Here is an 8,580-nt window from a genome sequence, read left to right as displayed (position 1 = left end):
AGACATTGTAGTAATATTAAAATAGCAACTATTTCATTAATTATAACAGGGAACTTAAAAATATATACAAAGAGAACAGGACAACTATCTTATGTAATTTATAGTATATTACATTAGAAACAGGACTGAGGAAATTGGGGTTCAAAAATTTTAATCATATAAGTGAAAAATATATTGCTGCTATAGAACTTGTGTTATAAGATAGTATCAGAAGTAAAAATAATAGGGAAATGTATAAATTTTGTTTTCAATTTAACTTATTTAGTGGTAATTAGTGAAGGACTGTGGAAAGACATTCTTAATTTCTTCCTCTCCATAAACACACACACACACACACACACTCTCTCTCTCTCTCTCTCTCTCTCTCTCTTTAAAAGTTTCACATTTTAAAAGGCCAGGCAAATACTACTAAGGTAGTGAAATATATAGAAAGCATCTGGTTGTAAATCTAACAATAGTCATCTAGAAAGATTGGTATAAAATGGACATTTTTGGCCAAGTATCAAAGGTTTAAAAAACTAAGCTTTGTCAGGCAGGAGAGGAAATTGAGTTTCAATGCAGTCCAGAGTGAAAAGCAAGCATGGGAAGGTGCTGTTGAGATATATTAAGGATCTAACATAATATCCTATAATTGGAAGATAAATCTGAGAAGTGCAAATAATACACAAACATTTGAGACTGTTTTGTTATAAAATAACTTGATGATTTGGCTAATGATACATGAATCAATTTCCTACCATCAAGACAATGAACTTGGTCAGTGAACTGGCCCTGATATGAAATTCTGCCCCAGACAAATAGTTTCAGGCCCCAAAATCTAAGCTTTAGTACACCGGATCCCACTGGTGATGGGTTTCATCAAAATAAGTCAGAGTAAGGAACATGGAGAGTGTTTTAGAGAAGGTAGTCAGCAGAGAGCATTCTGACACAGAGGCATTTGACAGAGAGTTGGAGGAAGTGAACAATGGGCTATTTGGATTTTAGAAACAAATGTGCTCCTGGAAGAGAAGCATGGAGAGTTTCTATTTAAAGATCAGCCAGGTGGCCAGTAAAGCCACAAGGATGAGAGCAGGAGAATGATGGGAGATGATAGTTCAGAGGTAGTGATAGCAAAAGGGCCAAATCAACGAGAGCCTGTGGGCTCTCAACTGTAAGACACTTGGCCTTTGCTTTCACTGAGACAAGAGGCCATCGCACACTTTCCAGCAGAAGATGATGCCATTGAGCTTCCCTTTTAAATAGCCCACTTTGGCTGTTTTGAGGAAGTGGAAGGGAAGTAAGGAATAACAGCAAGCTTTTGCAACCATCCACACAAAAGATGTTGACAACTTGGCCTAAGTTTCTAGCAGTGGAAGTAGTGAGAAATGGCTGATTCCAGGACCTGTTTTGAAATGAGGGTCAACAGGATTTGCTAATGGATTGGACACAGTGTGTGAGAGAAGAGAAGTAAAGAGAGGAGTAATTGATGCCTCTAAATTTTCTAATCCAAGTAATTAAAAGGATGGAGCTTTCATTTAATGCAGTGGGGTAAGTTATGGGAAGGAGATAAATCAGGAGTCTATATTTAGGCATGAGAACTTTGAGATGCCTATTGGACATTCAACGACAGAAAGGAAGAGAAGTATGTACCTTGGAAAGAAGGAAAATGAATGGAATAGAGGAATTTTGTAAGATTACCAGATAGCCCTAAAATCTATCAGAAATTATCAATGTCCCCAAGGAATTCTAATATGCAGCCAAGAATTAAAACTGTTGAGCAGGGCAGGAAGGAATGGATGTTTGATAGAGTGGCTAAGGCTATCAAAATCACTGAAAATATTCTACCATCAACACATTATAGTGGAGGCAATGGGTGGGGCACATACTGGGTGACTTGAAAAATTCCCTAGTTGATTTTCATAGTTTCTTTTCAACTTGGAAATTAGTAACATAAACACAATCACCAAAATTGTTTTCTAGCTTCTTTAAGGAACATATTTAAAATAATGCCAAGAAATTTGAAATTCATGAAGGGAGGTAAAGGAAAATTCACAGAATGCATGTTATATCCAGACACTGTATTTCCTGCCTTACACATATTAGCTTAGTTGATCTTTCTAGTATAATTTTGAGATGGAGACTCTTAACTCTATTTAGAAATAAGGAAAATAAGGTTAATATTTGTACCTAGATAGCATAACTAGACTAGCATAGAGGTGAGATTTTGCCTTCCCTATAGTCATTTCTATCTGAATAAGTTGAAAAGACGCATCCAAGTATTTTGGCATAAGATAGGGGGGTTTATAACTTGTTTGAGTACACACAGTCTCTACAATAATATATTAGATTATGGAAAGAAACACTTTAAAAAATCGTAAGTTTCATGAGGATAAAGTCCATACTGTCCTGTAGACAGATGTCTTATATTCATTCATTAATCCAAAATTTATTTAATGCTTATGATAGGTCAGGAGCTATATACCCCATAGCTAAATAAGACACAGTTCTTGTTTACTAAGGATTTCCTATTCCATCAAGAGAGTCAGATAATAGCACACTGTTTCTGCTTTAAGGGCTGTACTCCTTTTGCCTGTTTAAAATTCATGTGCTGCCTATAATTCCGGGTTTGCAGAAATCATTCACTGCTTTCTGCAGTGATCAGTTAATCAAGCAGAGCCACAAAAGGGCTCAAGCAAGGGTGGTAAAAGTCTGGATTCTGGAATTCATGGAAGGCTTCTGCTAGCCAGAGTCCAAGGTTCTAAATACAGACAAAGTCAGAGAGGCTAGGAGCAAAACAATGTGGCTCATAGGTAACCGGGACCCAGGAAATCAGCCAGGGGGATAGAAATGTGATGGGAGCCAACACTGCTGGCCTAAATAGAGGCAGACAGGGTTTATAAATTCTGTCTCAGAATTTCAACTAATTCAAAAAGGAGAGTTATTGTTGAAATAAATGAAGTAAAAAGCAGGGAGGTTGTGGCAAGTCCCAGAAGCTCCCAGAGAGAGAGATCCTCTGTGGATCTGCTTCGGTCTTGGCACTGCTTCTTGAGAGTTCCCACTGCTGCACCAGGAGTAAGAGACAACACTACAGTCCCCCCACCCCAGGTCTCTTGCCCCAGAGATTCTTGAGAGCCTCAGGTCTACCTCAATTATTCTTTTAAAGCTTCCTCCCTCTGAGTAGACTTTTCTCCTTCCAATAGGGGCCTGTCATCTTTGCTGGTGGTGGTGGGATGTCCTAAATCTGACTAACTATGTGGGTTTGAGGGCTAGACTGTAGAGTCGAACTTGAGTTTTTATTAAGGGGCAGGTATCTTGACTCACTTTTCTTTGGTACTTCTGGACAAAATCCAGGTTGAGCTCTCTATATTTGGGTTTGATATCTCTGGAGATACTGACCTGAGTTCTTCCTGCGGGATTCACTTGCCTTAGAATATTGCTTGGGAGGAACAGCTGGCCATCCTATGACAGCAATGAATGAGCGTGGTGCTGTGAGGCTGGCTGGAGTTGCCCTGGGCAAAGCAGAGAAACAATAAGCAGAAGGGTGCACTCTTTATACCTAATGGGATAGCCTTGTGCTAGCTCATGGCTGGGAAGATAAACTGAACCTCATTTCAGAGGCTGAAGGTTGAGGCATTAATTATGAAAGTAAAGAAAATACATAGCCAGCTGGAAGTGATGATTCATTATGATTATTAAAACAGCAGCAATGACACTTCTCAGGCTAAGGATATATTTAAGATATTGTAGGATGCCTAGGTAAAACAGACTTGCTTAACACACCTGAAACATTAATAAAATACGAGATGAAATAAATGGCAGAGAATGAATGGATCTGATCTGTGAATGGAGGAGCATTATTTAAGCTATCAAATAATTTCTACAAGACTATGAATTCTAATGGTCAGAAAGCACAATAGGTTTAAAATGCACTGAGATCCTGACTATGCCGCGTGTATTGTAGGGTGCAATAGCCTTGATCTTGCTCAGTGTGGTCATGCCTCATTAATGTTAGCCTTCTGAAGTTCAGATCATTTATATGATCTGATGGCATAAAGGTGTGTGGCATCGTAGAATAAGCAAAATTTTGAACAATCTGTCCCACTCAAGGGTACCCAAACATGTCTCATTCTGTTCTTTTATCAGAGTACCAGTAGAGGGCAGTGAGGCCCTCAGATGCAGCTTTTGTCAGTCCCTAGATTTCTTCAACAGATCGTCCAGTAGTTTCAAAGGGATGGTCGTTGTTTCTCTATAGCCTCCTTCCAGGTCCATTTTGCATTGTATGAAGCAAAATGTGGAGGAAAATGCAGATGCTTTTGAGCTGAGATTCTCAATCTTGCACTATGTCAGAGAATCACAAGGGTAGCATTCACATGGTGTATTTTACAATATTTAAAACAGTAAAACTTTAAAAAAAATTTTATTGTTATTCAATTACAGTTATATGCCTTTTCTCCCCATCCCTTCACCCCACCCCTAAAACAGTAAAACTCTTTAACATAAACTATTTGATAGGCCCACTCACTTAGTTGCAGGAAGGTGGGATGCCCCTGAAATAATGTCAAACTAAGCCTCCACAATTCTGGGACCTGGGAACTCAATCATTTTCTTAGCAATAAAAATGCAAAAAAAAAAATAAGCATTATTAACTGTTTTTACTCTGGGACCACCTTGTCACACTCTGACTCATACTTCTAATGTTGGTTGGTGTTACCACCTTCCCTCTTTCTAGGATTTCTCTTTACTAAAAATTGTATCTAATCCCTTGACCATTCCCACATGGGTAGGCTGTTCTCTCGCCAAGCACAGGTTAGGATTTAGAACAAGGAGTCACTTTGCTCTGATTATGGGGAATGGTTACAGTCCAGAACCTTAATATTTTTTAAACTTTAATTTCACCCTGGCCCAACATTCCTATGTAAGCTTTTTATTAAAAGCAAGGCCAATTTAAATTTGATTTTTAAAAGCAATTTTGACTTTTCACACACAGAAGAGGTAAATAATATGTAGTTGTTGAGTATATGTCCTATAAAACTAATAGGTCAAAATGTTGATGATATTTTTCAGCTCATCATGGTCTTCAATGATTTTTTTTTGTCTAGTTTAATCAGTTTCTGAAAGAGGACTGGTATACTGGTATAATCTCCAACTAGAATTATATATTTCTCCCTTGAATTCTTTCATTTTTTGCTTCATGTATTTTTTGAGATATGAGGCATTGTATTAGCCTGAATTGTGTCCCCTCAGAATTCATATTTCGAAGTCCTAACCCCAGTACCTCAAAATGTGACTATATTTAGAGGTAGAGCCCTGATGGAGGTCATCAAAGTGAAGGAAATTATGGCACGTGGGTGGACTCTAATCCAATGTGACTAATATCTTTACAAGAAGAGGAGATGAGGACACAGGCAGACACTAAAGAAGGCCATATGAAGACAAAAGACAGAAACCCCAGAAGAAATCAAACCTGCTGTCACCTTAATTGTTGACTTCTAGCTTTCAGAACTGTGAGAAAAATAATTTCCTCTGGTTTAAACCACTCAGTCTGTAGTATTTGATGTCAGCACATATATAAGCATGTATATATTTATGATTGTTATGCCTTTGGTGTATTAACTTGGTAAATATGAAATTCCCCCCTTCATCTCTGATAGTACTTTTTGTCTTAAAATATATTTTATCTGATATTAATCTTAGTATTTCAACCTTCTCATGCTTACTGTTACTTTCAACCTATATGTGCCTTTATATTTGAAATACATTTTTATAAACATAATATAGTTAGAGATTTTAAACACTCATTTTGACTGTCTTTGCCTTTTAATCAAAATGTTTAGTCCATTCACATTTACGATAATTCTTGATGTGGTTGGTCAGTATTGATGGTTTGTTATCCTCAAAATGTTATATATATTTTTCTCTTTTTGTATGCCAAATAATTTTCTATTGTATTTTGGACATTCTGGATGTTACCTAATGGAGACTTTGGAGCCTATTATATCACTCCAAGAGTGTTGATATCTTGTTTGTTTTATGAAGCAAGTAACTTGATCGGATTCAAAATTCAAATTGTTTTTGTGGTGGGAGCTCAAAATTCAGTTAAATTTTTACATTCTTATGTCACCTGTTTGGAATCTGCTCTATATGTGTGCATCTCATTAAGCAGAATTTTTAAATGATATTTCAACTACTTTGTAAGGTGCAAGCTAAGTCTTACCTCAGGCCAGATACTCTGAAATGGAAAACTCACCCAGTCCTGCTCCTTCCTTCCAAGTGTTGACTTCCTTCCAGGATGTGCCTACTTTTATAATTCTCCATTTTCTACAGGTTGTTGGTTTTTTTTTTTTTTTTGTAGTTTGTTCAGAGTGTATAGTTACTATATTTGGGAAGAGCAATCTGATAGAAGCTTCTTCAAGAAATATAAGACAGACAGGAACAAAAATGAAATGTAAGGGGGAAGAAAATTAAAAGGAAAGGAAAAAGAAATAAAGAGAGGAAGTTTTCCAAGCCAACAGTAAGCACATCGGAAAGACCTAACAGCAAATGCCTGAGGTCCAGACTTTCTAGGCAAATGACATGAAGAAACAGAACAACCAGCTTATATGGCCTTGAACCAGAGAGAAAAGTGAGAAGATAGAGTGGGAAAGGCACTAGTAAGAGGTATGTGATAGACACACAACCACGACTTCCAATAAATCACTCCCTTAAGTAACCCCTACCTGTTGAGTGCAGGAAGAATCCATTACTTATTTCCAACTGATAGAATATGGCTACAGGGATGCGATGTGACTCCCTTATTGATGTTGCATTATATTAGACTTCAGTTCAGCAAATCAGAGTGAGACACTCCCCTGCTGATCTTGAAGAAGCAAGCAGCAGTGCTGCACACTGCCTATGAACAGGGTCATGTGCCAGGGAATAACTGGTGGCCTCCAGGACCTGAGGGCAGCCTTTGTCCAAGAATGAATGAGAAACAATGCCCTCATATTCCAGCTTCAAGGACGTGAACCACCACAAATTGAGTCAACTCAGAAGCAGATTTTCCCCTAGTTTAGTGTCCAGATGATAACACAGCCCAGACAATATTTGATATCAGTATTTGAGATCCATAGCTGAGGACCCAGCCAAAACATAGCTGGACCTCAAATCCATGAAAACTGAGATAATAAATGTGTGTTAGCCCCTAAATGTTTAGTAATTTGTTGCACAGCATAGGAAACTGATATAGGTATAAGGCAAAAAGAAAAATAAAAAATTATTCTTGAAAGTTCAGTATCTCAAAGGCACATGGCTATCTGATCAGAATATCCAGGAATAGGAGAAAAAATAAACACATCAGAGACTCCCAGCAGCACTGACTCTGACTGAAGATTATGCTGGCACATTACCAGCAGGGGCTCTGTAGATGAATTCAGTCCAGAGGTGGTGATTGGGAAAGTTCAGTGGTAAGAATGGTTGGACAATTGGTGAGAAGTCCAGAGGATTAATTAATTAACCTTATTTATTTTTTTTTTACTGAACATGTCAAAGGAAAAGAGTAATAACAAAAAAGAAAATTTGACTGTAATTAAGAAAATAACTACAGCTAATTACAAGAAAGTCAGGACATCATTCAGTGTCTAAGAGATATTTGGAAGGACTATTATATGCCAGAAATTTTACCAAATATTTCGTAGATCAGCACTGTCTGATAGATATACAATGTGAGCCATTTATAATTTAAAAACTTTTAGTAATAACACAAAAAAGTAAAAGAAAAGGTGTGAAATTAATATTAATAATATATTTAATGTAAGCCAACACATTATTTCAACTGTTAATCAATATAAAATGTATTAATGACAGAGGTTCCTTCCTTTTCTCCTTTTTTCTCCCTTTTTTCCTTCTCCCTCTTTTTCTCCCTCTCTTCCTCCCTCCCTTTCTTTCTTCTTCTTCTTTCCTTCTTCCTTCCTTCCTTCCTTCCTTCCTTCCTTCCTTCCTTCCTTCCTTCCTTCCTTCCTTCCTTCTTCCCTGTCTCTCCCTCTCTTCAAAATCCTGCTGTCTATATTTCACCTGCAGCAAGCACAGTCTACTTTGAAGCCAGGCTTCCTTCTTCGATTTTACATTTTGATATTTACGCAATCAAATGACACCTAATTTTTATTTTGTTTTATAATTAATGACTTTATTCTCAAAAACAATATTAGGTTTGAGAATAAAGGATACTACAGAGATCTCCCATATGCCCCACACACCCTCAGTTCCTCTTATTAATATCTGGATATGGTATATTTGTTACAATTGATGAGCCAATGCTGATATATTATTATTAACTAGATTCCATAGTCGATATTAGGAGTTACTCTCTATGTTGTATATCGTATGGATTTTGACAAATGTATAATGACCTATGTCCACTGTTTGCAGTATCATGCTATCATACAGGATAGTTCCTCTGCCTTAAAAATCTGTTGCCCCAGTTACTCATTTCTCTGCCCATCTTCCCCAAACCTCTAACAACCATGGATCTTTGTGCTGCCTCCATAGCTTTGTCTTCTCCAGAGTGTCATATAGATAGAATTATACACTGTGTAGATTTTTCTTATTGGTTTATTTCACTTACCA

Source organism: Desmodus rotundus, chromosome 2 (assembly GCF_022682495.2).
Source record: "Desmodus rotundus isolate HL8 chromosome 2, HLdesRot8A.1, whole genome shotgun sequence".
NCBI classification, from domain to species: domain Eukaryota; kingdom Metazoa; phylum Chordata; class Mammalia; order Chiroptera; family Phyllostomidae; genus Desmodus; species Desmodus rotundus.
This window is presented reverse-complemented; position numbering follows the sequence as displayed.